The following is a 27106-nucleotide window of genomic DNA, read 5'->3' on the forward strand; positions in this document are numbered from 1 at the left end:
GAATATATATTCTTAAAATATCAGCTGTCTTCATAATACTGGAATGTCAAAATAATGGTGTATTTTACTGTTGATATCTGAATAAGATTCTATGGGGTCCTTTGTGAAAATGCCCTGGAGAAAGGATGTTTAAAGAATAGATTGGAAAAAATATAGAAACTTACAAGGTATTTGGCAGGGGAGCATGTAAAGATCACAATTCTTTGCAAAACAATTGTGCTTGAGAGTGGGTGAAGGTAGTACTGAAGTGCTGAAGCCAATTTTTGAAATATAGGATAGTTTAAATATATATGGAATCAGACACTGCTACTGAACAAAACTGACACTGAAGGAATATTCAATGTTATGTTACAGCCTCTGAAAACATAGCAAATGTCAGAAATTCCTCTTTTAAAGAATCCTCACTCTTGTTCAATAACTTCAACTGTCAGAGAGTGGATCTGTATCAAAAAGGGTTTCACAGAATCAAAAGGCTTGTTTCTTAGCAACTCTGTCAACAAATTTAAATTGCTGCATATCGTGGCTGTTCCGTAATCATTTGCATGCAAGATTTGTAAACACAGATTTTTATTGTGCATCCTGTTGTCATGGCTGGTAGGAAGGCAAAAGGGGACAAATTCTCCAAAGCAGGGACAATGCCAGTACCAAATCCGAACATGCAAGACTAAGTAAAAGGTTCTGTGTAGCTTACTTGATCAGAATCTTTTCTAGTTCACTTTGCTCATGAAGTGCAAACTACAGAGGCAGCAAACCAAGTCATAGACGTAGTACTGCAGTAGTCACAATGTCAAAAGACTAAATATTCCTTTTGTGATAAAAAATACTGAGGAAGATGTTTTGGACCTTGTTTACACAGTAATCCAGAGGCCCAGCAGCACTGCACACAGACAAGTGTACTATCTAGCTTTAAATAAATTTGTTTAATGCTTTGTTATACCAATAATATTATAGCTCAGGTGATATGTGACTTGATTGCTGGGAATTCACCTGAGATCAGGTTGAAAGATGGCTTTTGCAGCTGGAACTCCAGCCTGTGCTAGTGCAACTGCTGTTCTAGGGGCTTCAAAGCTTTTCAGATATGAGTAAATGAGCTCCAGTCATGCCTGCCTCTGGAATGTGAGGCTGACATACCTTTGACCCTTTTTGGTTTTTGCTAATGTCACTAAAGATTGTGGTTAGGAAGTGATGAATATAGCCCCTTTTAATTTTTATGCTATTTCAATTTTATTTATTATTTTCTGAGTGTCTATAATGTACATGCTACTAGAGAACACACTTTATTTAATATAATGCATTTTAGATCCACTTTATATAACAGGATAAGGATGTATAATATATGTAAGCCTGTTAGTCTATATATGCTCAGTGTGATGCAAGAGACTAAGAGAGTACTCACACTCCATACATTTGTGTTTTCAAATTTAATGAATTCATCTTATCCCACACATCTAATGGCTCATATACAAAATCCCAGCTCATTTCACATAATACCTCTATAGGCATAGAGTTATTTATTTGTATTAGAGTAGTCCCAGAGGCTCCAGCTCAGAAAAAAAAAGCACTATGAAAAACTGGAGCAAGAGACAGCCTTAAAGAGTTTGCAGTTTATAAAAGTAAGAAATGAGAGGCAGGGAACATAGGCACAAACTGGCAGAGTGACATTCCCAAATTCATTGTCCAGGCATGTGATGGAGACCAGCTAGTGTGTTGATTCCATATCTTTAACCAGTGGGCTAGGAAGCCCAACTTACAGTCACTTGGAGTGGTCTGATCTATCACCCTAATTCATGTAGCTGTCTCCTGAGCTGAGCTTCCATTTTACTGGAGACTGAAATTCCCCTTGCTGCACCTTTGTATGTCCAAAACATTTATTTACATGACAAGAATGCTGGGTGGTGGGCTAGAACATGCCTACCTGCCTCATGGTTGACAGGGAGATGTGTACTTTGGGCACCTCTCAGCAGTACTTGTAGCTCCTGGATGTAGGAGACAGGAGTGTCAGGACCCAAAGATTTCCAGAACAATCTATGAAACTTTGTCCAGCCCACATATTAGATCATTTTTTCTCTATATTTGGCTCTGTTCTTGAAAAGCTTTGCTCCTTCCTTGTTCTTCCTCACCCCTAGTTTAGGATCCCTACACTCACTGCCTGTGAAATGGATAATCCATGATATCATCAAAATAGGCCAAATCCCAAAGCTAAACAAAAACCAGACCTGTTTTGTGGAATAAACTTTAGTGAGGAGAGTCTGAAATTCTCAAGAAGCCCCAAATTCATATATACATCAATCTGCAAATTTATGTTCTCCATGGCTGTCACAACTAAGAACCAACAGATGTGACAGTCCAGAAAGAGATGGTTGTGCCTGTTTTTTTGCCTGGGCCTAGATGACTATGCCTGATAGGAAAACTTTTCCCCTGCACCTTTTTAAAGGAGAAGAAGAAATACAACAAAGCCCAGTGCATATTATTGATCAGGTGAGAGACTACAGGACAATCTAAAAACAGAGCTGTAGAACAGATGAAAAAATCCATTTTTCTGGAGAATACAATGAAAGTCCTCGTTCTACCAACCAGAATAAAAAAAGAACAAGTTTAATTCAAATACACTAGTCAAAACAAAAAAATGGTCCTTCCAAGCAGTTGTTAGTTAGAGATGATGGGAGGAGGTTAATATTTCATAGAGCTGAGCAGTACCACAATTCAGTGCAGTTGTTTTTTAACACTAGTATCTAACTTTGGCTCAGGTCACAAATGACAACACTTTTGCTGCATTCCTGTCTAATTCCCAGGAGCACCTATACAGTTTGGAACAGCAGACAGTCCCTTCTCAGAATATGACTAAGTCAAGATTCCAGCCCTGCCAGGGACTGACTCACTGAGAAGGGATAAAAGCAGTCAAAACTCAGCATCTGGCAGGATCAGTCCAGACACCACAAGAAAAGCTGGGCTTACATGAAGGATAAATGCAGGACTTTACCAGAAATTTTGCACAATACAGTCTTGAGTCCTTGTAGAAAGTGTTATAAGTGTTAAATTCTTATCTTTGGGAATACTCAAATAACTGCAGTTTTTTCAAACCTTAAAGTTGAGAGTCGAGTGCCCAGTCACAGATGTGACCACTGTTCAAAATGCAAGTTCATCGGATGTTGTAATGAATTTCACGCCACTTACTATCCTTGTGGTAATCTACTGAAAATGACTTAACCTTATTCTTTGTCTTATGGCTTAACAGCCTAGAAAACAACAAAGCAACTGTTATTGTTGATTGCTATCTAATTATTATGTGGGGAATTTGTTAAGATGTACTTCAGAGAATGGTTATGACATAATCCCCATGACAGACACACGACTGTAAATCAAGACAGAAAGAGATGTCAAAGTGAGAGGACAAACACACTATGTGCTGCAGCTCTGGGTGTAGACCTAGGACTGTCTGTGCTGCTTCTCAGAAGCATCTCCAGAGTTCCAGGAAGGCATAGATGTCACATCAACATAGACAAACGTGTCTTGTTCCACCAGAGTAGCAATGTTGATTGATTTTCTGATGATGCTTATTGATTTTCTGATGATGCTTGTGAACCTCTACGTTACAACAGGGGAACACAATTGCCCATCTTCTGGGTATGATGAATAACAAAGCTTCATAACTTCGGGAGGACACTATCAAAGGCTCTTCTTGAGAAGGAACTAAACTCTGGCTGTTACAGGGCTGACATTAACAGTCGCAGGTGAGGTCTTACAAAAAAAGTCTTCCAAATAGTGTTTGATAAATCACTTGTTTCTAGAATCAGTTATTCTCTTTAATACTACTGTTTTCTTTATTGACAAATATTGACAAATTCTGTCTTCTGCTGCATTCAAATTTTGGTGCAAGCCTTACAGCCATAAAAGGCTGACATCTCTTAAACTGTTCTTTGACTTTGTTGTCTGTCCTCAGACTGGACCCAGCCAGGGTGTGGAAGTGTCATATCCACAAAGATCCAAGCTGATCTTCACAGCACTGTTAGTTCATAATCTGTGCCACTCTTCATTCTTTTCATAAATGTGTGGATTCATATGCAAGAAATAGTCATTGTGATTATCCCATCCAATCTTGTGTTTAGCATGCACAGTAAGTTTCTTTTAAAATATTCCACTTTGCAGTAGAGAAAAATCCCAGGGGAAAAGGAAAACAAAAACAATATTAATTAAAATTGCTAGCAATAAAAAAAAAGTTACCATCAGCCTCCAGAAATTGGTGCAGTGTTTAGTTTGCTCAGTATTAAAGATCTTTGTATTCTATATATGATTTTTTCCCCACTGGATTTTTATTCCTTGCTTAAAGGTCAGAAGAACCTTCATTATCAAAGTTCTGCTTTCCGTGTAGGTTCTTGTTGGCTGAGATCGTGGTAGATCAAGCATTTTTTAAAATGGCTTTAGCTCCATAATTCTTTCATTATAGCAGGTTCTTTACAGAATTCTTGATGCTCTTTTCTAAACCTTCTTAATTTTCCTAAAATCCCTTTTGAGATATATATACAGAATTTCAATAGCAATAAAAATGCTTCCAAGAAAGTGCAAGGAAAAGCGGTTTAATCTCTCCAACTCCTTCTTGAGATAGATTTCTTTATACAAACAACAACAGTTGCCCTTTTGGTGAACAGCATCACTGAACACTGATTCCCTTCCTTTGATATCTCACCCTTCTTCCAGAGTTACAGCTTCAAAGGATTTTCCTGTCTTATGATATGACCTGCAGTCTATGTTTTAAAACATGATATATGCAGCTGTATCTGTAATACTTATTCCTGTTTGCATGAGTGCTTATTATTTGTAGTTCCACAGCTCTTTGGTTATCTTTGGAGCAACTGCTTCTGCACTCGGCTCGTGTCATGCATGCTTGTGATAGTGTGTGTCCATGCAATCTGCTCACTGACTCTCCTCTAAATTTCTTACAAAGTGCAAAGTATTGTGTCCAGGTGGGAATTACCCCATATACTTCAGGAATTTGTTCCTTCTTTGCGTCATCCACACATTCTTTTGTGTGGTTGAAGAAACCTTTGCAGCCCCATTTCTAAGGAAGACTTTGATCAACAGAAGTAGGATGACTTCCCTTGTCACAGGCAGCACATAAGTCACCTTTTCCTCCCAGAAATGCAGTATGCATGTGCCAGAATAAATTCAGAACTGTCCTTGCTTGTACCCTGTGAATCAAGACTTAGTTTGATGAACACACAATTTTTACAACCAGGACACATATTTTCTTTAAATTCAAAATGGGGTCTTGTTTAGCCTTCAGTCTGGCATGGGTTCCCACATAATTCTTTGTCAAAACTCAAAAATTCTTATTTTTCTTTTGTTTTCAACAAGAAATTTTTTTTTCATTTGAACTGAATTTTTTGTTCCATCCTAAGAAATAACAGCAAATTAGACTGGTTTGGGTTTTGGGGGGTTTTTTTGTTGTTTTTTTGGGGGTTTTTTTGTTTGTTTGGGGTTTTTTTGATTTTTTTTTTCCTGGGTGCAGACCATGATTAAAATGCTAAAAATGGCTTTGAGTCTGGAAATAAGCCTATGAATCATAAAGCCTCTGTTTCTGCTTCATTTTAACTGCAACATACTTGTCTTTCTGGAGTTATTGTCTGTCTTATTCATGTGAAGACCAGATGTGTGGATCCTGATGTCTCTTACACTTGAATCATCTGTATTTGCAATTGCAAGTGTCACAGAAACACCTTCTCCTGTTTGAAGGCTTCTCATTTCAAGCTTTCTTGATTTCCCCACTCAAGACAAAGGAATGCTGTACCATCTGCAAGCCTCGGGCACTTTGCCAGTAAAACTGCTGTCTGAAATAATTTCCAGCTTCACATTGAATTTTTCACGGAAACACGAGCTCTGCTTAGGTGCCTTCTAATATGCAGTATTAAGAGGCTATAACCAAATGCTGGAACTTAAGCCATGCACCTGAAGCTGTTGTTCTGAACATGGAGCTTGTTTTGCTAGTCATCACACATGAGATGCTCAAGAGTATTGCTGGTTTATGCCATCCATTTCTACTGGGTACTAGGCCTATCTGTGTGGCGGACCCTGAGGACATCAAACTCTCATTTGCTTTGGGCTGTTGGTGGAATGAACCCTTAACTGGCTTTTCTTGCACCATTTTGCAATTTATAATGGTATTAGAGGAATTTAAATGCTGCCCACTCAAGGTTTCTCTCTATTTTTACCTCAGACCATAAACAGCCACTTACCTTGACAAATAATGTTAAATATTTTGCTGAAATAAGGTTTTGATGGAGTGACAAGCATGTGGGTCAGAAAATACTTAAATCTTTACCCCCAACTCTGTCCTCCCTCCTCACTAGGCTGCTAATCAGATTTTGGAGCCAATGTGATTGAAATTCACTACACTGATTGTAATAAGCATCTCTCAAGGACCAAGCACGACAGCAAGATCACAAAAATAATAATAAATTAATATGTGGGAATAGGTGATCTTTGCTTTTATTTCTGTTACAGTGACCTATGCACTTCCTGCTTCTTCTGTCACAGCCATCAACCTTGCAATATGCTTCCAGATCTCAACCAGCAGGATGTTTCACACTGCAGAGCACTTTCCATTTCCAAACACAATAAATCTACTCATTATTACTAAATAAATCAGCAAATTAAATACATCAGATGAAGTACTAAGACAGATTCTCCTATGGTTATCTGCCTTGGTGGAGCTGACATAAACTCTGTATTGACTTTATTGATGAATCCACCTCCAGCCACAAATTTTTATGCAAACTGTCATGGGAACTCTGGCATTAACCGCATTTTCCTGCACTTCATACTGTTATGATCTACAGCTGCTACAATACTTGCAGAAAAATAGTTTGTGGAAGAAAAATATTTTGTGGAAGCATCTGCCACCCAGATGCTTCAGTGCCTGAGCTGCAAGCCTCTGTCCCTTCCATGCAGCTCTAAACAAGCCTCTGTTTGCCAAAACTCAGTTGCAAATGCAAGGTCTACTAAAGAAACACAGCAATGAAACAGGCAACTTGGCCAATAGCCTCATCAGAAGCTGTTTCACCCATGCAGCTTATCACAGGTTAGTACTGCATGCTCCTGGGATCACGGGACATTTATCTGGTCTTGTAGAAGGTGTCTCTGCCCATGGCAGAGGTGTTGGAATAGATGACCTTTAAGGTCCCTTCCAACCAAAATAATTCTATGATTTTAGGACTGCAGGGAAATGTGTCCCTTTGCCCTGTGTGGTAGAGCTTATCTGCTGTGACCCTTTTAGCTCTTGCTGTCTCTACATGGCCTGACAGTGCTCTTGTGTCATAGTCCCTTGAGTGGGAAAGGTTTTTCTGCAGCTTGATACAAGACCTCAGACAAACAAAAAAGGGAATATACTACAGGGGGATCCCACCCGAAGCTAGTTTGCAACATTGGTTCTGAGGGTAATTTACAGATTGGACTAAAGTACCAACTGGACAGATTTCTTTTATAATTTTTCTGACTGGCTTCTTTGTTTCACTTTATCCAGCAGGATTACTTCTTACTATATTTAGATTTTTTTTTAAGCACTACCTCCATGGTGATCCAATGAAACCTAAGTAATTTTTGTTTCCTTTAATTTAAGTACATGTAATAATTAAAATAAATAATAATTAATATATTCCCCTGAATGAGAAAAATAAATGTATATAAACCAGATGAGGAATGCCTGATGAATTATCTTTACTCCTACATCACTGATGAAGACAAGCATATCACTGTTGTTTATCTGAAGTCTTTTAAGCCTTTCATCTAGTGATAAAACACTGAGAGGTCTGTTTGTTATGAGAAATATCAAACATACATTTCTGATAATATCTGGAACCACTGGTAATAGCTGTTGTCCACAGTAGATATTGAACACAGGCATTTAACCCCCCCAAACTTTTCTTAATAGATGCTGTTAGTGTGGGCTCTCATAGCCCTGCAGTAATCATATTCATTGTAATTGACCCACTCTCTTAGCTACAGCAAAAGAAAAATAATCCTCAGAGTTACCTTAGCTGTCACTTTATTTCACAGTGTTTAGTGTGTAAATTTATGTTTTTTTCCAGACAGATGGTGTTACGAAAAGGAAAGAAACATGAGAATCTCTAATATTCAAGCATCTACTGCCCATTTTCTTAATCTTCCTGAATGAATGTTTGAGCTTATTATACTCGTAGAAGCCTGCCAAGTCTTTGGATTTATTGCTCTAAATCGGTGGAGTCATTGTCATTATTAGACCAGTTGCTAGTCAATACTTAAAAGCATTCATTAGCTGCAAATGACAGAAATGGTAGTACACTATAGATTTTTTTTATTGTTGTCCAGAATGCATGCTTCGTACTGAAGGGAATAATGAGAGAAGGATTAAGTGAGAGGTCAGTAAGGATTTTACTGATAACGGGAACAATGTAGTAGGAATCCCTATGCTGTTCCAGAGTCTTTTCTCATTTTCCTCATTTTGTGCTATGCACGCAAATTTGAAGACAATAGGAGTGTTAGTAGTTTCTGTGGGTAACTAGTGCATCTGCCTTTAACAAGAGCCTGCATGTTGTAATTTGAAATAAATTGATTTCAGTGAAAAATATGAGTAGCAATTACTTTTCTGCTCCTGGATGGCCTGCTTTATTTGTAGTACAAGATTCACAAACTACTTTTTGGTTTGATATCCCTCAGGCTTGGGCCTTTTCTGAGCTGTGGATATTTGCTGTGATCCAGCACGTTAAGAGCTAAGGTCCTGAGCTGGACTTCTCAAAGGTACTGGGCTAGGTCTTCCTCTTGTATAGCCCCTGCCTGGAAACTGGGCTAGGTCCTTTAGGTTCCCTTGAAAACCTCAGCTGCAGTTCCTCCTAAAAGGAATAACAAAGAAGACACACTTGTCAAAGGAACTGGCACCTAATAGCTCCCTTTGTTTTCAATGGGAGCTGCAGAGTAATAAGCCTCTATGAAAATCTTTCTGTTCATTTTGCCTTCTAACTGGGAGCCGCGTTCCTCAGAAAAGCTGGCCAACAACTACTACATAAAGATGATATCCTGGGATGACAGGTACTTTGACAGTGCACAACAGTTAAATAAAAAATGCTGAATTCATGTTATATCTGGAGGTAACTGCATTCAAACTGCTCTTCACCAGTTAAAGAGAGATGTTCAATTTTTCCAATCAGCAGACTGACTGCTCTCCTTTCTGCTTTAGACTTAATTCAAAACAATGAAACGTTCAGATGAACATTTCTTCCTGTACAACATTAACATGATGACACAGTAACCAAAATAATTATAGTCCTGGAACATTATTTTCTTTTTAAGCAGTCTGAGTCTCCTAGAGAAGAGCCTCTTTAAATTGGATCTTCAAAGACAAATTTATTGCCACCAAAATAACAGTTGATTTTAAAAACGAAACAAAATAAACCCCAAAAACAATAACCTGAAGGGATCTAAGCTTATTAGTGAAACAGTAAGTTTTAAAGATCTAGGCAATTTCCAGAGATCTTATAATTAACAAAGGAAACATTTGGATTGCATTGTATTTTCTGATTGTTAAAACTGTCATAATTCTATTAGCAACTTTAAAAAGAAAATCTTTAGAGAAAATATTGTCTCCTTCGAAATTTTCCTTCTTAATTAGCCTGGCTTTAACTCCTCTTTTGATAAAAGGCTTTTCCTTGCTATTTGGTGACTGACAAGTAAGGACATTGTTCTAAAAATATCTTCTTGTGCAGATACTCAACCATAAGCACCTGGGATATAGAATTTTTTTCCCTATAACTTGGAGACTAATCCATTGAGTGTCTCTTTATGTGAACAGTTTTAACTTATGCAGGCAATGTTATTGACTTCAAGAAGTATGGGTCGGCAGACCAATCCTTAAGAGTAGCTTGGTTAAAAAATATTAATTTTAAAGTATGGATATATGGTCAGCTCTGGATAAATGATTCTAACCGTGTAAAGTAAAAGAAAAATGATAAGGGAAAATGCCTACAACTCTTATTCAGCAAAAGCTCCTGTTTAAATAATTAAAGGAGATTGTGCCCAATGTATAAATTTCTCCACCAGACCCTTTTTTCCATGGAGAGTTGAAGTTTTGTTGAATCTTCTATTTCTAACTCTGAAGCCAATTTGTAGGAGGTGGTGTGTAAAAGCACTTTAGCAGGGAAAAGCAGCAATCTCAATGCATCAAAGTTAGGTGGTAGCGGGGTTATCGCTCTGTGAAAATCACATAAACATTCCACATATGAAATATTACTCATCAGGGCAAAACCCTCCAAGGGTTTCAAAGATGACAATGGTGTCATGAAACCCTTTTTTGAAAGAGGAAAAATTTATTCCACTTCTAAGATTGATTCTGTCGCCATGCAGCAGGCAGTGTGACGAGGCAGAGAATGAACATAATTGAGAAGAGAATTAGCAAACCTTAAATATCTGCTGCTGCAATATCATTACCCATAAACTTGCCCTTTTTCCACCCTCTTTTCCCCAAAGACTGACATCCCATAACTGCAGTGAAAAAGAATGTGTTCTTTCGAACAGCTAAATCAACAAGGTCTCACATGAGTAGTGTTGAGTGGTGTGGTTGAATGATTTCATGAAAAACTAATCAAGTATTCATCATTGAGATCAAACACTTCCCAAGTAATTATTATCAAAACCAATTTGATAAGACCTGAAGAAGTGGCATTGCTGATCTAATCAGAAGTAGAACAGAAATAGTTCTCTCAGCTTTTGTAATGTTCAGGTACGAAAGCACAAAAATGTAATTGTGTTTTATAATTCAGAAATCTGTCATACTGTAATCAATTATTTCAGATCAATCATAACAATTTTACTTCTTCTGGTTATTTTATAAGAGCACGCATTTGCAAATTGACTTTTTCATATATAGGTAATGTAATACGTGGAACAGAAATGCATTAGAAACTATCTAGTTTAAAGCTATTTCATTTAAAAAAGAAAGGATTATGTGACTATAATGACTACCAGAACTGTTAAGTCCATATTTGCAATTTTTCCCTATAATAATGATTTCCTTTTATATTAAAATTTAAATACAGAATATTTTTAAGAAGTAAGATGATATCTGCAGTCTCAGCAGCCTTCTAGTTTTGTGTCTTTTAACATGATTAAATTCTCAAGGAAAATTTACAAATTTTAGAAATTTAAAAGTATTTTGCATGTATTTCCAGCTAAAAAAGTAGAAATCACAATACCCCGGTCAATTTCGAGGAATTTATTTGTCTGGTCATTATCTTCAAGCAAGACCCAAAACACATTTGAGATGGCACAATACATCATATTGCCATTACCGTGGCAGATTTTGACAATATAGAATTTCAAACAGATCATATGGGGAAAAAAAATCCCCATCCTAATAGGCTGATTTACTTAATAATACCGGGCTAGAATCCCTATGCCACTTGCATAAATCTTAATTGGCCCTAATTTTAATGGCTTTATTAGTTTTAGTTCTAAGGTTATTTGATTTCTCAGAAATATTTTTCCATGCAGATTACTGAGTCATATCTGGGTGACAAAAGTCCTTAGAAAAGTGGCCTTTCTTCAGAGTCTCATTTCTTGGATGAGGATCTTAAAAACTCATTTCACAGATTATTTTGTGAGTATTTGAACTATTATGAGCATGTGAATGTGGCTGTGGTTTTTTTAAAATTAATTGATAAGTAGAATGCCAGTATTTTAAAATAGCTTCCTAATATGTAAATAAAAGTCTGAATGAAAATGAACCATGCTTCTTAGACTTAAGTTCATCATTTTAATGGGTTTTTTTGAGAGCTTATTCAGAGTCTGACTGTAGCCAGGTAAATAAGACCGTTTACAGAGAGACTAATAAAAATTAATCAGAATGGAGGAATATGGTCCAGCCTAAAACTTAGTGTTACCTACTGGGAAACTACACTATTTCTACACTAATTTTAAAATTATAGCAACAGTAACAGTTTTTTCCCCACAGGTTGATCAGTGGAAAAATTGTATGTATTCAGTAGTCCAAAATTCCTACTATTTGTTTTGTTTTCAAAGAAAGATTTTAGGGATCTCTGTAGAAAATAAAGGCCTAAATCTGGTTCAATTTTAGTTTAAGAACTTATTTTTAAGCCCGCAAAATGAAAGGAAGGGCATTTTGTTTCAGCAGCAAAAACTATATCCTTCGTCAAAGTGAAATTCTCTACGGGTCTGTGAAAAAAAATAAATTTAAGCAAGTTGTTTCACCACAGAAAATGGCATCTCATCACATTGTTTCTGCTGACTATCACTGATGACAAACATCAGTGAATCATTCACTTGAAAGATAAATCTTGCCAGCTTTACTCTTAACAGGAAGGTTCTACACCCAGAAAATTATCCAAATACAAACTGGTGCCCTTTTGTTTCATACAACTGGCACAACCATTTCTTACAGTCTGATCCAACAAAAAACATATTCTAGTTTCAGCACGTCATAAAAAAAAGAACTGCTAATTTCTACAGTACTGTACAAAACAAATCTTTATCTATCAAAGCTATTTAAATGCTATGTAGTTATTTTAAGAAGGCAAAGAATTTTTTGCTTCATAGACTGTCAGCTGCCTTGACTGTAAATGTACTCTGTAAGCCCTGTTTCTATAGTTTGAGCCCTAGATGATTTCTGGCTGCAGATTTAAGTATTTCTTCATCTCTACAAGCAAGAGCCACTGGGTGTGTTGCGGATCTTTTTACTCCAAACACGGAGGCTAATATTTGTTTTTGAAATCATACAATACTTGTATAGTGAGAAAATGCTTCAAAAAGTGAAACAAAAGCAGTAGGCCTGAATTCTCCAAACTTCATTTGCAATGGGTAGCCCTTTATTTGTAGACAGTTGGTCAGATTATTTGACTGGTTATGAGTACAATAACATGGCATAACCCAATATTATTTTCTTAAAATTGCTTATTGCATTCAGGCTTGCACATTGAAAATTGGCTGCGTTTAAGACTTCTGCCATTAATACATGAAAGACAGCACATTATTATCTTCCTTTTCTACATACATTTTTAAAAATGGCCTTTTTTCCCTTAATTTTTGCCATACCTTTGATGATACCTTGCTTTCTCTAATTACTATAAATGTAGTCATAATATTTTAGTCAAGCCACACTGTACTGTTCACCAAAGTCCTTTTGAAAGGTATCAGTGACATGGAGTCTTTATTGACAGAAATAGAAAAGAGACCTAAGATGGTGTATAGCCAGAAAAAAGAACTGCACCTTAACACACTTGTGGTCCTCTGACATTTCTAAATGCCCACACAAGAGCTTCCCTGAGATTTACCAACAGCACCTCTCTGCCCTGCCACAGTTAGAGCAATCATCAGCTTGTGACATGCTAGCAAGACAGGGCAATCCTCCCCATATCTGACCAAGACTATCTCTAATCTGAAGCAATTAGAAAGGATACTATCTCTGAGCAGCATATTGTATGTTACATTGTGTGCAAGAGCTGCAGCCATGGGAAATCCATAAATCCAGTAAGACATCAAGGGAGTTTGTACAGGTCATGCACACTGACAGATACTCCTTCACCTCTATTCAAAGGTTTCTGACCGCAGGAGGGAGATCAGACCATTATTTGCTTTATCTGAACCAAGAAATTTTTCTTTGGGGAATCTCCCAGAACCTGCTTAAAGCCGTGGAGAGCAATGGTAAAACTCCTATTGTGTTCAACAGAAGTAGGTCTTGGAAAGAGAAAAAGCTTGTGGCCCTTCTGTCTGCTTCACATCAAATTCCTATCAATTTTGTCTAATGTCTTCAGCCACAGCAGGAGAACTAGATGAGGTCTGGCAGAAAAGACTCTGCAGTAAATTCCCTCTGCCAAGCACTGCTTCTGTGAAACACAACAAATCACGTCACTTGGCTGACTGCTAATTGCCTTTTACTCTTCCTCTGCTGAGGACAGAACAACTATTCCTGTCTCCCACTTTTACTTGCTGTGTTTGCCTAGATATCCTTTCTTTAGATCACAAACTATTTTTGCTTTGTGTCAATATGCTCAGGTTGAGTTAGATGCCAAAGTTTCTGGAGAGACTGGAGGTAGGTGCCTTAGCTAAACAACCCTCCAGACTACACTGACTCCATCAAAATGCCATTTGAGACGCATTAAGGAGCTCTAGATGCCTTCTTGGTCTGACAGCTGTCAGATAGGACCTTCAAGAGATCCTTACCTTTCTTGAGTGGTAGCTGGAGATAAACTGACACACCTTATGGTACTTAAAATGGCACAAGTTGCTCATGCAGAGAGACAATTGTATCTAATTTTAGATCATTACTGACTGCAATAGATTGAAATGTAGCCTGTGTGCCGAGAGCTACATGCTGATCTAAGTGTAGATGCCTGAATCTTGACCCAATACGTGCTGTTGGTCTCTCTTCAAGAGTCTGGGATTAATGTGAGGTTATGGAAGACGAGTGGTCTCCAGTAGGTCTGGTATCACATCTGCTAGCTTCGTCCAGACATCACTGGACAATCTCAAAAGTCATATGATATGTAAGTCTAGGAAATGGAATATGGGGGGTTTTTGTGACACACTCCAAACCTGCCATGTCAGCCATGGCATGCTGAGAAATTCTTTCCTTCAAGTGCTAGAATATTGTTGGCCCAGATTCATTGTCAATTTTTGTTGCTGTACATTTAGACTGTTGATCCAGTCCTATATGTTCAATGGACATATTGCCATGTTACTCTCTGAGGAAGACTGCAATTGCTATTAGAGTAATTTTCTTCTTTTAAATTGGACTTTTACACTAACCATTTTATTTCCTGTAAATTATCTACAGAGTCAGATGCCTTTAGGTCATATACTAGCAAAAATTGGGATTAATGATTCCCTGGTTTAACATGGTTCTTACTAACAAGTGAAGACAAAAAACACTGACAAAAATGTACTTTCCTTACATTTCCTGAACTACATTAAATTAGAAAATCAATATAATTCATCATGCCTTCTAGTGGTTTGTTGATAAAGCAAAATGTTAACTTCAGGCTTTAGGGTTGAAGACTATTTTTGAGCAAATATCTGTGTGAAATCACTAAAATACCTGGATATAAAGAAAAGACCACACATGCAGACCCCTTGACTTTACTCACAAATAGAAATAACCCTCCTCAATGCTTCAGCTCAGTCTTCTTAAATATGTTACAAGTACTGCTGAGCATGGACCTTCTACTCTCCACTTATCCTAAATTTTGCTATTTTGACCTGCAATTGTTTAAAAAAAAAGTAGTTATGATACAGCACCTATGTTTTTTTAACATAGCTGCCAAAGCGCTGCTCTTCTTTGCAGTCAGGCTGCATTTCTAAGAACATATAAAAATGAGCTTGGTCTATAGGGAAGAACTACAAGAGAAGGTAAGACAAACAATGCAAGGAAGATTTGAGATTGCAAGAATGAACCTTTGGGATGAGTAAGGAAGGCTCTGGAATAAAATCATAAATGATGTGAAAAAGAAGCAAAAGAATAGAAAAGTAACACCACTCCCTAAAGGAGGCAAACGGGGGAAAAATTGTTTTGGAGAAAAAGTAAAGCGAAATGGTGAAGAGACATTACTGCAAAGGACAAAGAAGATGAAGAAGGGATCAAAAAATTCCTCTGAGAGGAGTGCCGGTAGAGAGGAGGAAGAAAAAAATACCTTTATATGAGACACTGTTCCTTATTTGAGTAAATAGAGTTGGTTAATGCTTTTCATACCCAAGAAGCCTGGTTTTGGTAAGCATTCTAGGCATTATCTTTTAATTTTTTCCTCACAACATGAGACTTGAATGAAAGCTGTATGTAAATGGCATAGGCTTTTATATCAGACCATGTTGCCTGGTATTATAAATGTATCTGACTGACTTTAAATACAATTTTAAAAAACAATTATTTCTTAAGCTTTTCAATGAAACCAAATAACTGTTTTAAAATGACAGTTCAAGCCCCAGTGAAAGTACTAGTAACAAACATCACAGTGAGTTTAATTACCGTATGTTTACTCAGAACTCAATTAAATGGAAACGACTTTCAATTTTTTTAAAATCTTTTCCCTCCAAAAGTTACGGGTTATACAGCCTATTACTCCATAACTCACAGAAATACTGGTACTTTCCCATATGTTTTCTATTGCATTACAGAAGAAACTGCTGTTTGCCTTCTTTCTTGGAAGGGAGGAAATATCTACAAGGCGGAAGGAACTGCTCTCTAATGGTCTATCAATTTTCTCTAAAATATAGATAGGGTAGATGGATAGTGAATGGATAAATAGGTAGGCTTGGCACGATCACATGACTCCAGGAGCTGAATCTTTAGCTTCTGCACACTTTTCAGAGCACAGCTCGGTTAAGCTAACAATAGCTTTTCTTTCATTAAGAGAATACCAATGAAACGTGCCCATTTAGGTACCACTAGATACTGCTTAACAGTAAAGACAAAAAAATGTGCTTTTCCTTAAACAAAAGAAATGTAAAGCTTGAGGACTTTTAAGATTACATGGATGTAGAAAAACAGTGTCTGTACAATGATTTCTGCATCCTTTCCTTAAGATCATAAACAGTTATTAAATGCATTCAGAAGAATCCATAATATCTGTGTGTGGGATGAGGGCAGAACTGGCAAATTTCCAGCAGAAATCTCGACCTTCATAGTACTCAGTATGCGAGGAAGAGCTTTCTCAGTATGAGCCTTTTGCTAGTCAGCATTTCAGGGTAATATCCAAATTTTTGGCGTCTGTTTTGGCTCATGTGTAACACTGCTGTTTCCCTGTAGGTGAGAAAATATCAGGAAACAAGAGCCTGGACTACAAATGCTCTGTGTAACTTGCATCCTCCATAGGACCTTGAGTGTCTGTCACTGAGCCTAACAGGTAAGATACTTAAAATCACCAATAAATGCATTAAATTACTTAGCTTTACACCCAATTTTACCATGCTGTAGCCCGACATTTAAATGTCTAAACCTAACCATTATGGTCCAGTATGTAAAATATTGTCAAGTTGCCTCCCTGACACAGAATTTAATATGCTTTGCTAAGCCCTCTGATGATCTGAGTACTGTAAGGAGATGGTTGTGGACTCAGAGATCTCACATCAAACAATGGGAAGGCAGCACACACACAAAGCCAAGCACAGCTCAGATAGGGAGGCAACAGCAAACAGGTGAATGCAGTGGACGTGCATTGCATCTCCCATGGAGCAGTACCCCCTTTGCTGAATCATTAAGAGTTCTGTTCTAGTTCATGGAGATAAGTCTGATACTGCTGTTGTTACCTTTCACATGTAATTTAATGTTGACACGTGCTTTTCTAAATATTAATTGGAAAAATACATAGCTTGAATGAATATGGAGAAATCAGATTTGTTTTTCACATAGTATAGTAGAAAGACTTCAACATAAGCGCAGCAGACTTAACCAGCTCTGATGATTTTTTAAATACATTTGTAACATTCCTAATAGCAAAATGAAGCCCCAGACTCACTCCTTTGTGGAAAGGAAATCAGTTGAGAACCCGTTCCTAGTGTAAGCCTGGTGCACTAATTGTGAATCATTTTGAGAAGCTGCTCATTGACAGCTTCATGCTGGGAAGTCTAAATTACTCTGTCCCACTTTTCTCAGAGGGAGAGAATCATTTGTGTAGGTCTTTCTACAGCTTGAATCCCAGCCTCCACAAAGCAAGATGTGCTAAGTAAGGCAGCAGCATTTAGGAGCCTAATGAATGTGCATACGCAAGTATGAAGACACACTTGTAAGCTGGCGCTGGTAAGGAAGAGTACATTATTCGATGTATCCTCTTTGGAAAAAATAAATTCATATACGGCATGCTCATTGTAAAACGACATGTGCTGCATTTAATACTCACTGACGTGACACTTAACAAACAGTCTTGAACTGAGCTCTATTTGCATTTGATTTCTGTCACAGCTTGACAAAAAAGTCTGTTGCTTTCATCTGCTTTTTCTTTTTAACACTTCTAACCAAAGATGCATAGGTGTACCTTGCAGGCAGAATAAAAAGCAAAGTGCCCTCTAAAGGGGTCTCAAACCCTTTTCCCTACATGTTTATAATGTACCCCAATGTTCAATCACTTTTTCAGCCCAGCAGAAAGAAGAGAGAATGATTTTAAGAGCTCTTGAATATTTGGTGAATTTTAATTAAATATACATGGACAAAAGGGCAGGAAACACAGAATTGTCTCAGCCTTGAATGAGGGAATAGTATTTTAGTAGAAGCCCTCAGAGCATTGCAGCGGGGACAAGAAAGGATCACAGAACAAGAACAGAAGAAAGCCTAAAAGACAAAGAGAGCCAGGTTATACAAGGAAATTTGAGATATTCTGAACTCACCCTGTGACCAATCCCACACATCTCAGACATAAAAATAGGAAGTTTTCCCATATAGCAATGCCTTTTACAGACCTACAGCAGATCCACAGTATGTTGCATGTGGGGAAACACTTCTAATAGACTCTAACATGTCTGTGGAAATAAGATCAAGGATTTGACCCTTAGGTTTTGTGATTAATGTTTAAGTTATGACTGTTTCCATAATTCTGGTGACTTAGAAAAATGTGAAACATTTAAAGCACTTGCATTAATTTCTCTCATGCCAAGGTGCAGTCACCATAGCAGTATAATTGCATGCAAACTAAATAGAGCAAACAATGAGTGGTTCAAATGCTAACAACCCATTTCCTTTGCTTGGGACTGACAGTGCTGGTACTGCCTCAGAACTTTGATTACTGCTGGTTTAACCCACCTCCTGGGGATTCTTCCATTTGCTGGCTTTCCAGAGCTCAGGCAAAACTACCCAGAGATTGCTAGGTTTTGAAACAACCAGAAGTACTGCCTATGTTCCATAAGTGAACCCTAAGTGCCTCAGTGCAAAAAGTACCCAAACAGCAATGCCTAACTTTTCTACTCAGGTGAATTGATATATCACAGGAATCCAATTTGTTTAGGAACTTGATTTTCACCTACTTATTTCGAGATACCATCACTTTGGTTGAAGTATGTGTCCTGATCCCTTTTCCTCTTCTGCTAAGTAGAAGTCCTGCCATTTCCTTAGGATGTGAACCCTTCAGGTGGTCTCCGATGACTCGGAAAATGTACTGATCACATTTAATTCATCTCCAAGCACACTTCAAGAACAGTTTAATTGAAACCTCAGCCAAAATACCAGTGAGAGGTAACATCCACGCCCTCCCCATGATGACATTGTTACTGCGGCAGTTACTCAGAAAATGAAATCCTGACATCCAGATATCGCTCACTTTGACGGGGTTTCCGTTCAATAGCTCCTAATGCCCAGAAAACCACTCCTGTCAGGCTAACAGTGCAGAGAGTATGTGTCCAAAACCTGCCCTCTCCTATGGACTGCACCATCAGAGCTGCACAAACTTCCAGTCCCTCTGGCTAGGCGGGTCATCCTTTCATCTTCCTTTTCCAAATATCTTTCCTTAAGGTCTGGAAATGTCATAGAAATGATTGATACAGCCCTGAGTGAGACAGTAAATTCAAAAACAGAAATGGTTTTCCAGAATAACTGGGAGGAGGGATAAAGGACATAATCAGAGAAGAATAGCTGTGAGTTCAAATCCTTTGTGGCAGCTCTGGGAACTACCAATCTCTGAATGAGCTTCCTGCACTAGCATGATAATATGTCAGTTATCAGAAAAAATAAGAGAGAGAGAGAGAGAAAAGGATTGGTCTTTTCCCTGTGGAGAAGGGGAGTCTCTGAGGGAACTTAATCACAGTATAACAGTACTTACAGGATGGTTGCAAAGTGGGCAGAGTGTCTCTCTCTTCACAAGGAGCCACATGGAAAAGACAACGGGCAGCTGGTACAAATTGCACTGGTAAAAATTTCATCTTGACATAAGAAAGAAATGTTTACTGTGAGACCAGTCAGTTGCTGTAATAATCTTTGCAGAGATGTGGTAGCATCCTCATCACTGGAAGTTTTCAAGATGGAATGGGACAGGTTGCTAGACAATGTCATCTAGTGTCCCTGTCCCATGGAAATTTGGGCCAGAGTATCTTTGGAAGTCCCCTAGAAACTAGGCTGTGATTATATGATTGTCTATGTCTCCTGTGTACATATTCTGGGCATTTTCACTGGATTTGGTTACCTGGCTCCTGATTTGGGTCACACATGATAGGAAATGTGATTTTTCATTCTAAATAACTTGGCAGTAGTCAGAAGGTAGACTCGTAGAAGACAGGGAAAATGGTCATTAAAAAGGTAAGGAATTTGGAAGGCTAGTTGCCATCTGGAATTTTTGGACTGAAAATTTGGCCTTAAATGCTTCTTTGAATGAAATTTCGTCTATTTGAGAAAGAGAGTTACCTTCAAACACCAGCTCCTTAGTCTTCCCATTAAAATCTTCAATAGTATATGGTTGGTACTTCTTACTCCCAGTTCCTAGTTTTCCAGTGAAAATGTTTCCAGAGACTACAGAGTCAGTCTGCTAATTTGAAGAGATAGAGTATTCATTTTAACAGAAACCTGTTCATGTTCGTCACAGAAAATGGGACTCCATATGTACAGTAACTGAATTATTAAGTGGACAGATTATTTGCTTGAGGACATATTTATTTGGCCTAGAAAAAAATCTGTGCATTGTGTTGCAGTAGATGAGTACTGGCTAATAGAAGTACCTACCACAGATTCCCCACTCTTTCCTTTAGCCTGTATTTTAATGTTTATTGCTCTAAACATAAGTATTCAGAAAACAGACACACGCTGTAGAGATTCATGAAAACACTTGGAAGGCTTCTGCTGCCCAGTTTATCCCATCAGAGAATGGGGCTCATGTTTGACATGCCTCCTGGGCTCTGGTTCCCCCACAAATTCATGGGTTTAAACATGTGGCCATACCGGCTGGGGACTGTGGGACTGGCCACAAACATTAGGCTGGGCACAGGTTTTAATTCGTTGTGGAATTAAGCCCCCAGCTATCAGATGAACGATGAAAATTCTGCAGCTTTCTGAATCCACACATTTTACCTTGTAAACATTCATGTATAAAATCACTTTTTACATCCAGTGTTAATTTCAAATTCTGATTATCAAAAGCAGAAAAATGCCTCTGTAATTTATGTAATATTTATTTAAACCATTAAAAGAGAATTTGCTAAGAGCAAGAAGAGCTAACAGATATTACTACTCAAGGGTTTTTAGCAGAAATGAAGCCTCCTTCATAATAGAGTTATGTAAGACATTTGGAATTTGTAATTTGCTGAGTTTCAGTTTTAATTTGTGCTGCTTCTTTTATGTACAGATGTAGCAATTTTCTGGTCCCAGCTGAAATGTGTTTTAGTTGTAAGGTTTCAGTGAAAAAATATTTGTCTGTTTCTTAATTAAATATAAGATTGCTTTTATTCTCCTAGTTTTCTCCATATCAAGAATTTCATTTTCACCCAGCCTGTTTCTTGTCTTTATTTCCCTCAGTTTATCCTGAGTTTTCAAGGCTATGTTAATATATTTTTATTCATTTTATTTTATTTATCCAACCCCTTGCAAAAAAAAAAAAGAAAAAAAAAAGGAGGGGAGAATAAAAGAATGATGAAGCTGCAAATCTAAAAAACATAGTGAAAAATTACTTTCTAGAAACTTTGTGTTGATCTGGAACTTACTAGAGTGTTGCTATTAGGTTAAATTAGATAAAGATGCAAGCTTAGAACAATTCAATGTTTAATTAAAGGACCTAAACTGATTAGCATCCACAAAGGGTAACCTACCTGGGGGACCTGAATACATCTAGGTCATATATATAGCATAAATATCCCCTTCAAATTCATACTTTGTGAAAACTTAGTAGCTTTCAGATGAGAGAATTTGAATGTAGTCTGTGGTCATTTTGATATTTATCTCTCTCGATGCTTGTGGCCAACCAAGGGAAGCTGTTATGTGGATATATGTTTGTACACAGATCTGTATGCACCCACCCACACGCCCACCCCATGTGTTTTGCATAAATGCATGCGTTTATGGGTACGCAGACTGAGATACATCCCTGATTCACACTGGCGTGTGGATCCAACACCACCATGCCGTGAGTGCTCCCCAGCTCCCAGCTGGTGTTCATTCCTGCTGAGCCCTGACCATATGTCAGGGTAATAGTGGTGCATGCACTCTTCTCCCCTTCTCCTGCCTCTCCACACCTCCATTTCTGCAGCAGGGAGCCACTATGGTCTCCAACACACCTCCCTGTCGGGTCAGGGGCTCTCAGAACCTGTGTGATTCTGGGGCTGGATTTCAGATGTAGACATTGGGATACAGGGGTTGCACTTGTGCTGTTAAAGACAAGAGGGAGGGCACACGGGCAAGCTCAAGATCAGAACCACTGCCACTGCTTAGTTTAGGCCCTGTCTCTTAGTCGTAAGGATCAAGACCATAACAATTCTGAAACCACTCTGTCCCAAAGTTATCCAAAAGCCAGTGTCTAGCCTTCTCTTACTCAGCAGTGCAGACGTGCTCACAAGTTTGCAAGCAGGCAGGATGAGAGAGCTCAGAGAAACAGAAGTTATGGTAGTCACAGGACCCAGTGAGCCACAGGTGGGGACACACTGGGCTTGTCTTGGAAGTAGATGCAAAAAGCTTTTGAGGGATTTGGGAAAGGTATATTCTCACAATGAAGGGATTATAGCATTGAGGAAGTAGAAGGACAGAGAATGTCAGGAACATGCTACTAGGTTCATGCCTTGAGGAGAGCAGTAAAGAGAAAGGGCAGAGAGAAAACTAAAGGCCCTGATTTCAGGAACGTTTGAAGCAAAAGGAACTTGAAACCTTGAGGATCAAGTTTGACTACTCCCCATCCATAGCAACGAATATTTATTAGAACTGAGAATTTTCAAAAGGATTAATGCATATGAAAATTTCTGCCAATGCAATCTAAGGATGGTTTCTAGCAACAGGGCTGGACATGTCAGCATGGGGGATATCCAGTCTGAAAAGTGGACAGCAGGATGGAAAAAGAAGTTCAGTTAACATGCCAGCCAAGAAAGGAGTGCCAGAGTCTGGAACAAAAGCTGCTATGGCCAGTCTCCTGCCCCATACCTCTGTAATTATCCAGCTGCCTTGCAGCCCTAAAATACTAACTGAAAGCTCTGCTGCCTGATGCAATTCATCTGATCTTTATCTTTCTTTATTTATCCTTCCTGTCAGAAGCAACCAAAATTACTGTAACTGCCAGCTCAAAATTGAATAGCAGAACTAACATCCTCTTCTCTGCTGATGAAGGCTGATATTAATAAAGCAGCTTGATTGATAAGATTAGAGGATTCCATGGATACGTAATTTTTTTGAAAATGGACTTTGCTGAAAAAAGTTTATTCTGATTCCACTCTTACTGAAATTATTTCTTAGGTTATTTTGTTTCCTGTTTTTTCTCTTCTTTTAATCAATAGCTTTACAATGGTTGCTTGCAATATGGCTAAACTGGTTGGGGTTTCTGCACTTGAAATAGGAGATTTCAATGATTTTAACTGTACAGTGCCAAGTTCACAATTTTTTTTTTTTCATTTGCCTGAAGAAATCAAAAGAAAGAAAACCTATGTAGGAAGGTGTTATTTAAAATATATTTAGGGACAGGTGTTATTTAAATAAATCCTTAAATCCATAAGAGTTTGAATGAAATCATGGCCCACTAATCTCATCAGTCTTGGATGAGAGACTTTTCATTTTCAAGATTTTCATGGGCTAATGTTCAATTTTGGTGTTCAAAACCAAAACCAAACTCCTAAATATTCTAGGACAAATACTTAATAGATCACTAAACCCAAAGCACCTGATTAGCAGTTCTGCTTTGAGTAAGAGACTGGACTAGATGCCTCTTCCTATAATTTTCTTTGAGTCTACGAGTTTATCTAAATATTTCACTCTTTTCCTTTAAATGTAAAAACTGGGTAAGTCAAGTAGTGGCAACAAATGTGAAAGATGTGAAAGAAAACTGACAGCTGATCATGCAAAAGAGAGCTGTTATTTTTTGTATATCTCTCTCTTGGCTTTTGAGGATGGCAAAGGATAACTGACTCACATATGTCATTAGAAAGTCCTTATATGGAGAAAATATGTTTGAAACTAAAGTCTATAATATTGTGCTTAGTATTAATGTGGCTGCATAATTAGACTGCATTTTGCAGGAAGGTTTTTCCTTTAAAACCTGGTCTGGGATACATTCATATGTAATTCACATTCACATATAATTTCAAAGAGGCAATTAATATCAACAGAATTAATTAGTTGCTAAGCCAATAATCATTAAAATATCCTAGAGATTTTTTAGATATTATAGCCTGTGCACACACTTCATATTAGGTTCCCACAAAGAAGGGTATTTTTCTTCTGTTTATATACTCTTCTGTACCTGTGAACATTATCTATATCCATATATGTATATTAACAGTTCTCACTGCAACTAAAGAAGGCCTTGGGATTCACCTTAAGGGTACCTGAATCTAACTGTATCTGGATAGGCACATATGTTATAAAAGATCAGGATAACAACTAGCTCAAATAAAGCATGAAATAATTCACAGAATGTAGGACCAAACTAAAAACTTACTGTTTTGGTTGCATTTTGTTCTAAGCCCATGCAGCACATGAGCATCCTTACGCAAAGACCCTCAGACACAAATTCTGTTGAAGTGTGAGGTGTCAAAGGTATACAGTCACCCTAGAGTTCATTTGTAGTCTGTAGTGAAGGAATGATACCTGCAGCTTGCCTCATCCCCACTTGAGGAACCTGTCAATTACAGGGAGTAAGGAATGGTCATGGTTTTAATTTTAGTGCTTCATTTCAATTTTCAGTAGATGGCCTCTTTAATATTCCATAAATCTGCATAAAATGTGCAGGTATTTTCTATTCAAAACACAGAAGTTAAGGTTAATGAGGCTGCAGAATACTTATATGATATATGCTCATATATTTCTAAACACACTCTATTGAGGGATTGGTTGATGACTTGCACAAGGCTGTTTTAATTTTTACAAATAGTTCATCTTATACCTTACATAGCCAGCATTATCAAATGTAGTAATGCAATTTGCCTCAGTATTTAAAGTGACTCATTCCCTCAACAAATTTTGTATGTTATTATGCAAATAAGAAATGCAAAATTTCTGGAATAAGTAACACAGGACACTGAATTTGTGTTGTTAACCCAAGTGACTCTCTCTTTACACCACCTTCCCTATATGTAAACAGAAATAATTTTTTCAGAAATTTATGCATTCATATATGCTGTTCTCAGTCTTACTTTCCTCTAAAACTCAAATCTTCTACTTGTTACATCACAGCTGGTTGCTGTGGGAATTACTATGATACCATGAATTAATTTAGGGTGAAAGACAGATAAATTCTTAAGAAGCAAGTACACTCTCATGCAACAGTAATATTGTCATGTCCCTAATGATAAAAATGATAGAAGAAAAAACAAAAGCTACATGACACCCAGACAAAGTGCTTTCAACTAGTTTCAAAGTTTTCCAGAATATATCAATTCCTTTTTAAGCAAATTTTTTGTACAGAATGCCAATGCAAGCACTAGAAAATTCCCCTCTTCAGCCTACAAATAGATGAATCCTGTAACTGAGGGCTTGAATTAACTGAGGGCACATTCTTATTCAACATTATCAGTTTCTATCAGTTTTCTGCAAGAAAAAGCTCCATGAATGTGATTTTTACAGAAAAACCTATCCTGTAATCACTCCTTACTTCAAAATTCTCTCTTTCCGGAAGAATAATATTTTATGTCTTTTCTCAAAAAAAAAAGAAATCCCTCTTAATAAATATAAAAAACCTACAAACAGGTAAAAAAAGTGTTTGCTATGAAAGGTGTGTAAGAAATTGAGCAACCAGTTAGATTATCTGGACATTCCCCTGATATATTGATAACTTTGTATAAAAGACTTGTAACTCTGAGATAGTTAAATTTATATAAAAAATTATGCTGGTGCTTTGGTGTCTAACATATGTTCTGTTGTCATGGTGTTTTTTCCTTGTTTATGTACTTTGAGTAAAAGTAATTATAATTTTAGAATATGCCTTAGGTCATCTAAAGTCTTCCCCTTACAGTGACAAAATTAGTTCTTTAGAACCAAAAGAGACAGTACTCAGAATAAATGAGAATGAACTGACAACCTCTCTGTCTTTGTACATTACAACCATTGGGAACTTAAGGCTTCCATACCTGTGAAAGTCAGAAGCAGACCCATGCCAGGTGAAGACGTGTAGCGGTGGAGATTACAGTTCTTGCTGCTCTTCACTCTCCCCATCATTTCTCTGATTACCAGACAGAATAATAAATAGCAGCCACAAAGAGGGAAGGTTTTGAGAGTTTCTTTAAAAGCATGATACCACTCTCCCATGGAAGGAGGAAACACTCCTCCTGGATTTGTCACATCTTTCCCAGGGGTAATGTCCCTTTTCTAGACGTTCCTAGTTGGGAGGTAGGTTATAACATAACAAGTTGAGCACCTACAGAGCTCAGTGCATACAGGGTACTTCTGTCTAAGTAGTGGTTACAAAGGCAGGAGGGGGATTGCAATCACAGTTTTGCACTTAGACAGCTTGTAACTGCCTACATCCATGTCTAGGTCTAGATGCTTTATAAACTCTTGGTATTAGAAGGAAATTTGGCACTAGTTGAAATTACTGTCATTATTTTAACTGGCTCAAACTGACGTATGGGAGCACCCTTCAAATGCAGCAGATGGAGAGGAAAAAGAGGCTGTGCACATTATAATCCTGTGTGCTAACTGGCTTTTATTCTGTCAATGAACTCTAAGCAGGACTGGAATACAAATAACAATAATGGTGAAAAAGTTGAGTGAGAATCATCAAATAATATAATGACTGTATCAAGTTTTTACTATCAAATCAGGGTAAAATAAACCAATCTGGTACATATCACCTAGTCTTTCTGTGAGAACAGGGCATTATTTCTGAAATTATTATGCTATAAAAATGCTATATAACCTCAGGAGAAGGTTTCATTGATAGTGCTTAGTATTATCAGTATTATCAACTGAGGCTTCGTCAGTTGCAGAAGTTACACAATTCATCTCTTTCAAATTGCATGAACTACATGAGGAATA

The 27106-nt window shown here is 37.6% G+C and overlaps 2 long non-coding RNA genes across 2 annotated transcripts in view; one reads left to right on the forward strand and one right to left on the reverse strand.

The window, feature by feature from the left end:
* Window positions 1–27106, reverse strand: part of LOC121665440 — a 180242-nt gene that overhangs the window by 88593 nt on the left and 64543 nt on the right. The window lies entirely within an intron of this gene.
* Window positions 1–27106, forward strand: part of LOC121665441 — a 78474-nt gene that overhangs the window by 34843 nt on the left and 16525 nt on the right. The window contains exon 2 of the long non-coding RNA XR_006016358.1: window positions 16778–16874. This is a non-coding gene — a long non-coding RNA (uncharacterized LOC121665441). The remainder of the gene's footprint in view (window positions 1–16777; window positions 16875–27106) is intronic.

Source organism: Corvus kubaryi, unplaced genomic scaffold, assembly GCF_017639235.1.
Source record: "Corvus kubaryi isolate FWS band 111438036 unplaced genomic scaffold, C.kubaryi_AGA036_p1.0 37328, whole genome shotgun sequence".
Lineage (NCBI taxonomy): Eukaryota > Metazoa > Chordata > Aves > Passeriformes > Corvidae > Corvus > Corvus kubaryi.